Source organism: Dermacentor silvarum, chromosome 2 (assembly GCF_013339745.2).
Source record: "Dermacentor silvarum isolate Dsil-2018 chromosome 2, BIME_Dsil_1.4, whole genome shotgun sequence".
Taxonomy (NCBI): domain Eukaryota; kingdom Metazoa; phylum Arthropoda; class Arachnida; order Ixodida; family Ixodidae; genus Dermacentor; species Dermacentor silvarum.
Window position 1 is genome coordinate 126,481,748 of NC_051155.1, and position 14,530 is coordinate 126,496,277.

The 14,530-nt window shown below is 52.8% G+C and overlaps 1 protein-coding gene across 1 annotated transcript in view; it reads right to left on the reverse strand.

Moving 5' to 3' along the window:
- The window catches only part of LOC125943522 (uncharacterized), a 1,494,167-nt gene that overhangs the window by 1,270,047 nt on the left and 209,590 nt on the right, over window positions 1–14,530 (reverse strand). The gene's annotated exons all lie outside the window — the stretch shown is intronic.

The window sequence follows — 14,530 nt, forward strand, 5'->3', positions numbered from 1 at the left end:
CGCTCTGCTTCAGTTTAAATGCGCTACGAAGGAATAGTATCGCCGACTTTGCATCCTTTCTGCAGATGAATCCTCCAAATTTGATCGGCTGTAAGCGGCACAAGAAAGAGCTCACAAACGATGTTGTGAAGTTCTATTCAATTACACGCCTTTACTTTCTTGTCAAGGGCAATAACATGGCGCGCGAAAGCAACAGGGAGAAGAGGAAGCACCTGAAGATGAGGCGTGTGCTGTGAACAATGCTATGATGTGGTGGACCAACGTTGCGGCCTTGCTGGCGCTAGCTAACTTATGTTGGTGTGTCTGCTGACTCAAGTTACGAGAGCTTTTCTTGTATTTTAAATATATTCACGACTCTAGTCCAAGACATCTTGCTTTATTTTTTATTACAATAAAACAGTGACCCATATGCACTTACCAACACAATTCTTCTCGCACCAATTTAGGTACCGTAACTGACGCAGCAATAAAACAATAGCTGGAATTCTCGAAATTGAAGCATTAGAACTCGCTAAATATCATGTAAACACGGTTCCACATACCGTATAAAACCATTGCAGTATTGTTTTATGCATGGAAAAAATGCATTTACGTCTTTAATGCACTTGGCTGGAGCGCCGCGTATGTGACCGATTGCCAAGCTAGAAAATTTACTTCAGCATTTCGTTTTTTCTGACTAGACGACAACAACAAGTTCCTCATTCTGGCTTGGCCTACACTGCCCAGAACGGTATTATAACGCGCACTTCAAATATACAATCAGAGGCAAGCGATACTATCAGACACGCAGCTCGTCTACACAGCGCAGCCACCGTTGCGCGCCGCTGAACCTTTCTACTGTCCGCAGCGCCAATTTTGCGTCATGATGCGGAGAAGTGGTGAACTACGCTCGGTCGGCACACCTACCCATCTAGCCACCGTAACCTGGCCATAAACTGCAGCGTCTGCTGTAAAAGCTCTGCTGGTCGTGCAGAGCTTAGGCACCGCGAAAGCGTCAATCCTCAAGTCTTACTGGTGACCCGCAGTTCCCGCTAGGAGGCCACGGCGTACGGACGTGTTTTCAATTGGGCTCCTCTTTCGGATCTGTGTTTTGGATTTCATCGACTCCGGTGCCCGATTCATCCACACCATACGACTCACCTAGTGGACCGGAGCTACCCGATACCACTGGGGTCACTGTGAGTCCATTTTCGATCAACTCACGAGCCTTAAAGACTTCGACGCGGGGAACGCCCGAATAAGCCTAACGGAACCGGCATCTGCCCAACCAATGCCTCCTAAAAAAATATGCCTGGGACATCGCATGCTTTGCCATTGGAGGTACGCTGCCGCGCGTCGCGAGCGGGCGCCGCGTGTTGGCGCTAGCGACTGTACTGCCGGAGTGACGCTGTCGGCAACACTGTGTCGGCGCAGCTGACTACGCCACTGTAACTGTAACTACGCGTTGTGCAGGCGGTTGCTTGTGCGCTCGTGGCGTGCATTGGAGGTACGGCGTAGAGCGCGCGCCTGCTGCGTGACAAAATTTTTCTTCGAAGGAAGACCAGCTCTGGGCCGTCCGGCAGAAGAGGCCGGCCGAGTCCGAGTCCTAGCTTTTTTATAAGCGTTCGGCCGTCTTTCGACAATGCCGTGTAACGAGTTTTGAAGTTTTGAGCATTACAGTCACTTGGCGGATTTTCGAAGAAGAGTTAAAATTTTGTCAGGATTAGTTCGTGGTCAAAAAATGCATGGCGAAGAAAGCTACGCTCAAAATTTTACTCATCTTTAACTCGTGTACAGCGTCGCGTCTCTAGCGCGTTGGAGATGCGTTTGAAGAACGCTGGCATTCTTTCTGCCGATGGTCAACCGCGCATGCTGTGTTCGCCGCTGCCGAATAGTTTCGCCAGAAGCTCGCTTGTGGGCACAAGTTCGTCCAAATAAAGGCTACTGTTTTCCCAAGTCACATCCTTTCTTTGCCAGCTGACAAAGACCGTCACTTCAACGCGACAATATGTCGCATGAATGTCGTCTGGTGAAGCAAAGGTCATGGCAGGCAAGGGCGGGCGTGCGTCGTCTGCTCGAGCACGGCCGCTGAATAAAGAAAAGGTGCGGCCTGCCGTGTGCATCGAAAACGGTGTGATCCGCCACGGCGCACCTTTTTATTGCGATAGCAATTATATGGACACTCAAAAGCAGATTTCTGCCGTCGGCGTCGCCGTCGCCGTGAGGTTCCGTATGACGTCATTTGGAGATGAAATCGTCGCCGCGCGCCGAACGCTGTATGTGCGAGTGAAAGGGTGCGAGGGGCGCGTCTTTCACGGGGAGTGAACGCACGGCGGAGAACAAACGCGCGTTCTGCGCCGTGCTCGCTTAAGGGCTGCAGAAGTAAGCGTCTATTTTCTCCTTTACAATAACAATATATGTAGAGCAAACGCGCCTTCTTCCGACGCGCGAGAGGCCGTGGGGGAGGGGGAGGGAAGGGAGGCGACGTTTAGCTGCGGCACCAAGTGCCTATTTATATCAGAGGCTCCGGCAACAGTCACCAACGCCGCACGCATTTTGAGCGAACGCGGGCAAAACGCCGATGGCGTCGACAACAGTTCTGCGTGTTGCCGATGCTGCTGCATGTCCAAGTTTATACAGCTGATAAAGCTAATATCATTACTCCGTTTAGCTCTCTACAAGTTTGCTATCGCAATTGATGCTTCGCCCTTCAGGTGAAACTGCGACAACTTTTTTTTTATCTTTAGGCCGTAACTCGAGTTACCATGGCACGGCGACGCGCCGCCGCCACTGCCGCCGCAGGTCTGTTGCAAGCGTTCGCTGCGAGAGGCTCTAGGGGTTGTACCAAGTGGAGAGGAGGAAAACGGAAAGGGTAGGGCGCCACTTCTTCGGCTCACGTCCCAGGCATAGTTTTTTTAGGAGGCATTGGCCCAACCTAGGCACGACTCCATCGATGCATGTCGCTCACGGCGGGCACCGCTCCACCTCGCGCTCTTACTGAAGGCATTGCCAACCACGGACCTGCAGCAAGGCAGGGTCTAACGTCATTACCGCTATTATGCACTATTTCGGAGTGCGCTAATGAGCAAACGGTGCCAACAATGCTTAGCGATGCCGAAGAGACGCTCACAACCATCGACAAGCCAGCAACTATCAGAGCATTGAGTGACCGCGACGCTGCCAGCGTTCCCATCACAGAACAAACGAATCACTCGCAACCGGGAGAGGACAGGGACGAGGATTCCCCACCTTTTTATAGACACGAACATTATAGAAGACGAAGCCTACAACAGTGCCTGTTGGAAGGTGGTCCGGAACAAGCGACGCGCCCGCAACGCTGCAACCCACGAAACGGCGTCGCTCCGTCAGAACGCCTCTGAACACTGTTCCGCCGAGCCCAGGCAGAGCGGGCCAAAGCGCCTGCCTCTTCTTCCCCTCCGAGATGAAAAACTTATCCTGCGGCCTCTCGGAGGCCTCAGATTGGATGAATGGCCCAGACCAACGTTGGCCACCGAGCTTTGGACAGCGGCCCGAGTGAGCCCAAATGACCGGAGAGACATCATCCTAAGGACCCGGCCAGAACAAAACCTGGCCGTAATAAGCACCCATCATCGCACGTCGCAGATGCCCTGCTGAATATCCAGGAACTGTCGATCAACCAACGCACCTACCCGGTGTCTGCATATCTAGCCGCCCCGATGATTCGTGCAAGGGTGTCGTTCCGGGACTGGAACCAGGCACCCCCTCACATATGCTGGTAGAATAGATGCAAGCATCTGGAATCCAGATACTACAGGCTCGTATGATGGGCCAGACGAATATTGCACTGGTCACCTTCGAGGGCCTACGTGTGCCACGCTTCGTCCGATTTCTTGGGGCAGTGCTCCGCTGCTACCTACACCCTCCCCAGCAGCCGGTCTGCAAAATGTGCCTCAATTTGGGACACCGAACCGACCACTGCCCCACACCAGACGTCACTATTTGCGAGCAGTGCGGCCTCGAGAATCACATCCCATCACACACATGCTCTTCCCGGTGCAAATCATGTGGAGGGGACCATCCTACAACTAAACCCTAGTGCCCGCAATGCCAATGACAACTCTTCAACAGAGCCTGGGTAAACAAAGCCATCGAAGATGAACAGCGTCAACTGAAGGCCACCACCAATGCATTGGCCCCTCCATCAGTGGTAACTCCAGCTTCTGGAACATCATTCAAGAAAGCTGGCCGGTCTCGTTCGAAGACGCCGTCCAGATCCCGCCCCAAAGCTCGGGTAAACTCCAAGTCCCTTTCCCGATCCCGCTCCCAGTCGTCCTCCGCCCGCAACCAGGTGAAGCGTCAGACTACCCCGGCATCTCGGGCTTCCCCGCAGCCCTACAAGAAGGCACTATTAAGCAAGCCGGTAACTTCAGCAGCTACCCCGGACCGTCAGCAGCCCCGGGCCCCGGAGAACACCAATGCCAAGGCGGCACCTCGGGAGGTAAGTTGCCTGCGAGATACCCCACAGCTCGCTCCCCCCCAACCTTCACCCCACAATACGTCCCCCTCTACTCCCCTACCAAACACCAAAACCGATCCTTTCCCCGAAATCGCGCGGCTACGCCGTGACATGGAAGTGCGCCACGCTCACATGCATGCACAGCTGGATGCTGAAATAGAGCGCACAAACGCCAGAATACAGGCAGCTATAGAGAGCGCGCGGCAGGAGTCTCTAGCACTCCGGCAGGAGATCATAAGCGTCATACACGCATCAGAAGAGCGGACACACGCCCTATTCGCAGAGTTAGTCTCCTGTTTGGATTCTATAGGCGCACCCCTGCCGGCTTCCAAATCCGCGCGTCCCCAGCCACCCCTTACAGGTGCAAGAAGATCGCACCCATACTCAAGCCCGGCGGCTTCCACTCATGAGGATGATGGCGACCCTTAGCAGGCAGCAGATCGTGGTCTGGCAGTGGACCTGCAGAGGATACCGTCGGAAAAGGGCATCCCTGCAACAGTACGCTACTATCAACCCCAGCAATTCCGGACATCGCCTTTAGTTCACAGCTTTTACACCACGTGGCGTACGGACCTTTAAAATTCGAAATTCGCGCGATGACGCACGAAGTGTACTGGACGATAACAGAATACACGTTTTAACAATAAAAGAAAAAAAAGGGACCACGCCAACAGCTTTCACCGTCCAGCATGGACGAGCGCGAATCAGGAATGGCTGATCTGATAAACGCCGAGCGTATAAGACGAGCGGCCAGCTAGTCTACTGTGAATCAGCAGTTTTGCTGCTATTGATAGTCGTTTAGAGGCTTAGCCCCGCTTCGAGAAAGCGGGTGCAGAATCTTGAAAGAGCGGCCTCCGCCCCCCCCCCCCCCTTTCCGTCCATCTTTTCCTCGTCCAACTTTGTGTCCGATCGAATCAGAAAAGCAAAAATGCCCTTTTATCGCTTCATTTCTCGAAAGCTGATTCTAAAATAATAATGTAAGCTTGCTAAATGGTCGCGATGGGCGCATGTTTCAGGATATGCAGTCGCATGATTGACACCTTTAATCTCGGTTGGCCTCAGTTTACGAGTCCATTTGCGCATTTGCGTGCAGGTGCCTGATCGAGTTATGTTCACTGCCACGGAATTTCTATTTTTCGAAGGCGAAAGCCTTAGGTGCATGGCTATATTTTCGGTGCCATTGGCAGTGACCTTGGCGAAACCGCGCCATAACGAAAATGGCCGACACCGCAAAGAGTAAAATCACGTCAACAAATGCTCGGATTGACGTCAGTTTTCTCAGGGAGGTTCCTGTAAACAAAATAAATTAGTGGCTTTGTAAAGAAAATTTGCTACTTTTCAGCCGAACACCTTTTCTAAGCTCTTGGTAAGCGACGGGTGTAAATGCAGAAAATCATCTGTAACTGGTCAGTGTTCGAAGACCTGCTTCACTGCACAATGGCATAGCCAGAAATTTTGATCGGAGAGGGGGGGGGGGGGGGCTCACGTTGCAGCGCGGCCTCCTCCTTATAGAATTGGTCGAGAGATCAAATACATCAATAGTAACTGCATTGCCATTGCCAATGTCATGGTATATTAGAGGCTGCAAACAAACTACTGAGTGCTACCCACTGTGAAGTAAAATATGTATTTTTTCATAGAAGAATGTGTTCGTACGTCCCAAAAATTGTGGCAGAAATAACTGATATCAATGCTTCCGCGTTTTTTTGTCTATTTAATTAGTAAAGAAAATATCACACGAACTTTACAACATCAGAACATCAAAGAATATCAGTTCCAAACCAGCAAATCAGTGCATACAGCTGGTGCGAAAAACGTAAAGGCTATGAAAAGAACAAGTTGAGCACAAATATTTTGATAAATCTTTGTCATTAAAGAACCTTGTTTACTTTTTTGTACAGTCGCGAGCAGAAGTTTGGTGACCATGGCATCAGCAAAAAATTTAAATATATTCAAGTGCAGCTGCATGGCCCCGAATTAGCTTAATACGTTGTATTGGTCCAACACGCGCACGTAGGCTGGCGCTCTCGATTACAGCCGGAATGCCCAGGCTTCGAAGGAAAAAAATAAAATCGTGGCAGCAGAGAGGCTCGGCCTTTTTGTACCGACGTGGGAGCGGCCCGCTACGTGCTGACGCGCGTTCCCAGGGGCCGTAATAAAGCTTTATCATACCATCATACCATACCTTTGGTCCACAAACTTTGGCTCGTGACTGTACATATGCAACGGTCAGGGAAACACCTCAATGGCGCTGTCCTTCGTTGCAATAGATTGCGAATGAGCAGTTGTTACCGGTCGTGTATTGTAATTTTACCGATAATATAGTCGCAACAGTGAGTACATATAAGAAGCAGGAGTTCTGCAAGATGTACATTAGAAATGCGAAAATAGAATGGAATATACAAGTGCGAAGATACAAGTTGATAAAAGGTACAAAAGTGTCACTGGTAACAAAATGCACTGTTTGTATACACAAAGCCTCGCAACAAGATGTTTAAATATATGTATAAGTATCCAATAAATCCAAGTATTTAAGCAAACGTCACTGTATGTAATGCGTCAAACAAGACAAATAGACATGTTGCGCAGTCACACATAGTAGTAGCTTTACGCATAGAAAGACAGACGATCCAGGCAAGTAATTAAAAATTAAATTATGGGGTTTTACGTGCCAAAACCAGTACTGATTATGAGGCACGCCCAGGCGCGGATCCAGGGCGGATGTCCGGATGTCCTGACCCCCCCCCCCCCCCTCAGATTTCTGCATGGCCCCCTCGCTGACAGGGGAATGGCCCTGTCGCAAAAAAAAAAAAAAAAATATGGCCGCCCGCATTCTTCCAAATTATTTTTCGCGAGTACCAGTGGTATGAGCCATGTAGAAGTAAAGCTAGCTCGCTCACAAGCTTAGTTGTATTCCGTAGGGGTGTGGTGTCGCGAAGTTGCCGTAGTTATTTTTCTCATGAACACCTTGGACCGCCTGGCGCCGGCCGTGCCTTACTCTTCCCATCGGTGGCGTCGAATGAACGAGGGGACGTGCCTTTTTCCAAGCACGCAGATGTCCGCGCGAGCGCCTTCGCAACTGATCAACTCAGTTCCCGATTGGGGTGTCATCGGTTGCCTCATTGGCTGTCATCGGTTCCGCGACCAACCTGCTTAATGAAATAGATCTCTCGCTGAAGTGTTCCTATATAAATAATAACAACTAACAGCTAAACTAAGAACTTCGCATAGGCAACTTTTTTTTAACTGTAGCACTCAGTGTGATCACTGGTTTTGGCACGTAAAACCCCAGAAAGAATTGTTATCACAGTTACACGTTGACAATATCCAGTACGAGCACAGTACGGTTCGTACGCTACAAGTTTTTCATTGTAACTTCGCAGTTTTATTGTCGTACATTAAGCATAGGAGGCTCAAAGCCGTCGGATCCGTTTATCTGAGTGGCCGTTCTCGCGGAGCGGGGCGAAGCCTCGAGCAGCGGCTGCGAAGTGGGGGAGCGTGACGTCAGCGGCCAACGCCAGCGCGCGGGCGTTGGCCGCTAACCACGCGTGGTTAGAGAAACGGGAGCAGATGCGCGCCTTGTGTAAAAGGATGATGTCGCGTGGGAAGCAAAACATGTACACGCTGGCTCGCGCTCTTGGCTACTAGGCCACATCGTTCTTGTAGGTGGCGTCGTGAGTCTTCTTCATACGCGGTGATTCGCATATCGTAAACAACCAGGGTAGTGGTTGCCACGTTGGAGCTCCAAAGCAAACGAAGGTGTCTCAGCCGAATACAAAGAATCTTCTTAAGGAAATCAAGATGTCCCAACAGAACTCCAAAGATGGACCCGTGCTTACGCATTTATAACAAACCTGCGACAGATCATCCCAAATTTTATTTTAAGAAACAATACAGGCTAGATATACCGGGTGTTCAAAATTAAGCTTTATGGTGTTCTTGAAATTAGGCAGTGGGAGGCACGTAAAGACCACCTGGGCAAATAAGTTATGTGGCCAGGGAGACACAAAGTGAGATAATAATTATTGCTGTCAGCAGCCGAATATTACCTAAAATTGAATAATTAACTATTTATCGACTGCAGTAAGTGTGTATGTTTGTAATGAAAAGTTAGAGACAGCCGTGTTTCTACACAGTTTCACTTAATAGAATTCTTCTTGCATGTCTGTTCTCCGAGATATCCAACTCCAAATTTTAATTGTCGTTCGCATGATTACGCATGCAAGAGAGTGAGGATTGGCGCAAAGCTCCTCCATGATGTGACGCGGCTGTTGGGTGCGGCGTTTAGTCTGACAACGCGGCGTAGGCATTGGCAAAGATAACTGTCCCCCTTCCCCTGACGGCTGGCGAAATAAAAGAAATCGAAGAACCCGTAACCGCTGTCATAACACGCGACCGCGCAGCCTGTAAAGCTGGCGGCAGCTGCCATGCCGAGATAATAGACAGTTTTAGCAGAGCGTTCACGGTCCGCTCCGCTCAGACCATCGTGTCCGAACGATTCGCGCAGAGCCGCTCAGCGGAACGCTAGCGGGAACGCTAATGCGCGTGCGCACAACGCTCATATCGGCAGCGGAACGAAGCACGCGGCCCACGGTCCGCTACGAAGCCATTTGATGCAGCCTCTATTGTCAACACCACCAAGTATGCCGCACGTGCGGCAAAATCGGCCACCGGCAAGACGTATGCCCGCAACCAAACACGAAGGTTTGATTCGCTTGCGGTAAGCCTAACCCAAGAGACACGCACGCCGAAGAATGCAAGCCACGTTGCAAGCTTTGTAACGGCCCCCACCCAACCGGGGCGCCGGGCTGCAGCAACCGTTTCAAGTTGCCATATCTGGTAAAGAAGCGGAGATGGGAGAACGCACGACACACGTCATCGACACACGTCAGCATAGCTGTGAACGACAACCCCGCAGAATTCCCGTCCCTGAAAGCCGACCGTCCACTGGAGGAGCGCAAGCGCAGCGCGAGTCGCAGCTGCTTGCGCGGCGTGCAAGGCGGCGACTCCGGCCGCGCCACGTCGCACGGGCGGGAAAGCAGGAGCAGGAGCAAACGGCGCACCGCTCAGTCCGCGCGCCGCGAGTCTCGCTCTCGAGAACGCGCCACGTGGTCCGAAAAGGTAGCTAACCACCACAGAAGCAAAAGCCGAGCACCGCAAATCGAAGACACGATGCGAGCTCTACAGCAAGATAACGCAAACCTACGAGCCGAGAACCAAAACCTCAAGGCCCAGGTCAGGGAACTGAAACAAGGACAAGAAGAAATCCTACGACTACTGCGTGCAGGACAACAGCCCGCAGGAACCACAAGAAGGGACATCGCACAGGCAGCGCAGAGATCACTCACCCCTACGCCGCCACCACAACAGGTACCCGATCAACGATCAGCTACACCACTAATAGCAGAGAGGACCCCCACAACGGAACCTCCATCAACGGCCCCACAACACGAGACGGTAGAAGACATGGAAGAGCATACGGCGGAAATATCCCGCCCCTCTTTCAAAGAACACAGAGCAATGAACAGGGAACGTGAGAGCACCAATGCACGCCTGAACAGACATGAAAAACGCATCGAACTACTAGAGAAGCGCCTAACCGCACTCGAGCTCCGGGTAACCACGGGCTTCGCAGAGACGAAGGCACTACTGAACCAAATTCTTAACAAGAACAACACCACCAATGAAGAGAACAACACCTGCAGCATCCCACAAACATGGACCGAAACCCCACAACCCGCACAAGACTAAGAATCTGGCACTGGAATGCCAACGGGTTCCGGTGTCGGAAGGCGGTACTGCAGCAGCACGTGGCAAGCGTCGGGCAACCACCGGACGTTATAATGATACAAGAAACCCACATGGAAGACACACCGACTCTGCCGGGGTACCGAGCCTACTCGAGCCCGCCCAGCGCGCGAGAGCACGGCAAGGGAGCCGCACAGGGGGTGTGCACTTTCGTGCGAAAGGGACTCACCTCTATACACCACGGGAAGTTCCTGGGACGCAGCTCCATCGAGCACTGCGTCACCGAAATCGGGCTGGGTAGAAGAAAGCAAGAAACCATATTATTGGCGAATATCTACAGCAATCCCACACACGGGCAGCAGAAATTCAAGGCACTACTACACAAGACTACAAAGACAAGCCCCAACGGCACGGTGGTGGTGTGCGGCGACTTCAACGCGCCACACAAAGAGCTGGGATACAACCGCACCTCGGCCAAAGGACGAGACCTGCTGGAAGAAGCCTCAAACGCCGGCTTTGTGCTTTACACAGATCCGGGCAACCCTACAAGAATTGGAACGTCGACTACGAGGGACACGAACCCGGACCTCACTTTCACTCGACTCTCCGGCAAAGCAAGAGGAACGGCGACCTGGCGCAACACTGGCCACAACCTGGGCAGTGACCACTACATTATAGAACTGAACATACCAACAACGGTACACAACGACCAAAAGAAATTCAAGCACAAGCTCACAAACTGGACGCGTTTCCGCGCAACCCTCGATGAAGCCGACAACGACATCGAAGACATCGAGAAGTGGACGGAACGCGTAACCAAAGCAGCCGACTCGGTTACCGCCGAGCTGGACGTAGAAGAGGAAGTACCGCAAATCGACAGCAAGCTGGCTCACATGATCGAGGCTCGCCAATCCCTGCAAAGAAGATGGAAAAAGCAACGGAACAATCGACGGCTACGGAAACGAGTCGCCGAGCTGGGTCGCGCCATTGAAAAATACAGCAGAGAACTATGCACGCAGCAATGGCACGCAACGTGCAGCGCTGCGGACGGACAACTACATAAAGGACAGACTTGGAAGCTGTTGCGACACCTCCTGGACGATAAATCCACGAAAGGCCAGCAGCAGCACAGGCTTGCCCAAACGATCTACACTGCCGTCAAGACACTAGGCGAAGAGGAAGCCAGCAAGCGCATCAATGCCAAGTACCTCCCCACAGCGGCCACCGAGATCCACCCCGACCACAATGGACCGCACAACCCAGAACTGGATCGAGAGATCGAAGAATGGGAAGTCCGAGCGGTACTACAAGAGCTCAACTGCAAGTCGGCGGCAGGACCAGACCGGCTTCACAACCGGGCGCTGCGTAACCTCAACGATGGGGCGATCGCAGCACTCACAAGATACTTCAACCAATACTGGAGAGAAGGCAAACTACCGAAACAATGGAAGACGGCTCGCACGGTCCTCATACCGAAGCCCGGCAAGCCACCCAACATTGAAAATCTACGGCCCATCTCCCTGACGTCCTGCGTCGGAAAAGTGATGGAACACATCATGCGTAACAGGTGGAACCGCTACCTCGAAGACAAGGGCCTCTACCCGGACGAAATGATCGGCTTTCGAGAGAAGCTCAGTACCCAAGACGCCATGATACAACTCCAGCATGAAATCCTGGAAGTATCAGCTCCCACTCACGACAATAGAGCAGTTCTCGGCCTAGACATGCAGAGTGCTTTCGACAAGGTACGCCACTCGGCAATCCTGTCGCAGGCCTCGCGGCTAGGACTTGGACGAAGATCCTACAACTACATAAGGAACTTTCTGTCCAACCGAACGGTAAAAATACAAGCGAGTAACCTACAACTAGAAGAAAAGACCCTCGGAAGCGTCAGCACACCGCAGGGCTCCGTGATATCGCCGCTGCTCTTCAACCTGGTCATGATCGGAGTTGCGGAGCGACTAAACGCGCGAGTCCCGCACGTCCGTTACACGATCTACGCGGACGACATCACGCTATGGGTTGCCGGCGGCAGCGACGGGTACATCGAAGAAACGCTACAAGAAGCAGTGAACACAATAGAAGATCAGCTGGATGGCACCGGTCTCCGATGCTCGCCACAAAAGTCCGAACTCCTGATCGTCCCACCACCCGGGCGATATAGGAAGAAAGCCACTGAAGACTCGGAGAAGATCGTGCTCCGAACCAGAGACGGCATCGTCATTCCGAAAGTCTCTAAGCTCCGTGTCCTAGGCATGGTGCTCGAAGCCAGTAGGAGCAACGGCGTCACCGTCGACAACATCATCACTAAGATGGGTATCGCCACGCGACTCATCAAGCGAGTTGCGACCCGGCACAGAGGGATGAAGGAGGCCAGCCTACTACGTCTGGTGCAGTCCTTCGCCATCAGCCACGCTGCCTACGTAGGCGCGTTCCACTACTGGAAAGTACAGGAGCGCGACCGGATAAATGCGGCCATCAGAAAGACATACAAGGCTGCGCTCGGCTTATTCAACTGCACGAGCACAGCCAAGCTGCTCGAGCTGGGGGTGCACAACACCCTCGAAGAAATCGCAGAAGCGCAAAGAACATCTCAGCGCGAGAGACTCCAAACCACACGAACGGGACGAAGCATCCTGGCCAGACTAGGCCAAGGCACGAACACTACTGACAACGAAGCGAAGGGACATCACGCCCTCCCGAAAAGGGCCCTCCACCGACTGGTGGCGGCGCCCCTACCAAAGAACATGCACCCGGAGCACAGCCAAGGCCGACGAGACGCACGAGCCAAGGCCCTCACTGAAGCACATGCCAACGATAACGGCGCCTTATACGTGGACGCCGCTAAATACAAAGACAAAGAAGACACATACGTGGCCGTAGCAATACGCGCCACAACGGGCGAAATCTACAGTGCTTGCAGCGTCCGTGCGAAGCAAGCGCATCAGGCGGAAGAAGCCGCCATTGCGTTGGCCCTCGCCGACAACAAGTGTACAACGATCCTGAGCGACTAGCGCACAGCGGTTCGGAACTACGGCAGAAATAATGTGTGTGCCAGTGCGGTGCGCGTTGTGAAGTGCAGTGACAGACAGTGCACCGACGGACTGCGGACTCGTCTCCGATGGTTCCCGGCGCATCAAGGCTGCTACTTCGGGAGCACCTCCCCAAACCGCAATGAGACGGCGAACGCCGCTGCGCGAGGTCTTACTCGCCGCGTGGTGGCACCGGCGTCCCTCGTCTTAGCGGAGGGAGTAGCCACCGACGATGAAGACGACGAAGAAGAAGCCGAACTGGTAACGAGCTACGCGGACGTGCTGGAATGGTACCGGAGCGCACGTCGCTCCATGCCGGACCCACACCCGCAGCTCACCAGAGAACAGGCGGTACTCTACAGACAGCTGCAAACGAACTCTGTGCTCACGCCTGCGCTCGCGCGCTTCATATGCCCCGACGTCTACGAGAGCTCAAAGTGTAGTGTGTGTAACAGTGCGACCGCCACGCTAACTCACGTGTTGTGGGATTGTAAACTGAATGCATAAGAGGCAGCGGCCTACCCAGGCAGACTGCCAACGGACATTGCCCGTGCCGTAACGGCTCAAGACTCAGAGCAACAACTACAGGCGGTCCAGCGGATCGAGACAGCTCTCGCTCGCCAAACGCGCAGGGACGCACCCGACGGGACCCAGGTGCGACAGCCTCGTGGAGAACGTTGGATCCCCCGGCGTAAGCGTCGAGACGCTACTTGATGACTGCACATATATAGTCGGGTAGCAAGAGGGCCCTGCGTGGCACCCTGCTACCTCCGCCGGTGCTTTAATAAAGTTCATTTCTCTCTCTCTCTTGAGCGGAGCGTTTGGGTGCGTCTACTGGTTGCTTTGCCGTTTTACAGTCGCGCTGAGCGTGCGTGGCCGGCGTCTCTGGCAGACGCGCTTGTCAAACAAGCCAAATCAACGCAGTTCACGCAGCCAGCGGTGTGCGTGAAACGTTAGCGGAGCGGAGCGTAAGCAACGCTTTGCTAAAACTGTCTAATAGCGCGAGCGGAGAAGCCGGAGGGCAATGCGCGTGCGTAATGGTGACTAGACGACCGGGCATGGTCATTTCCTGGGCTACGCAAATAAAGTTACTGCTGATTTCCAAGTATTGTAAGTTTTATTGAAATCGAAAGAAACAACTACACCATCAATAACAGAAACCTTTTATTGCGATAGCAATTATATGGACACTTCAACCAGATTTCTGCCGTCGGCGTCGCCGTCGCTGTAGCCGTCGCCGTCGCCGTCGTCGTCGCCGTCGCGGTGAGGTTCC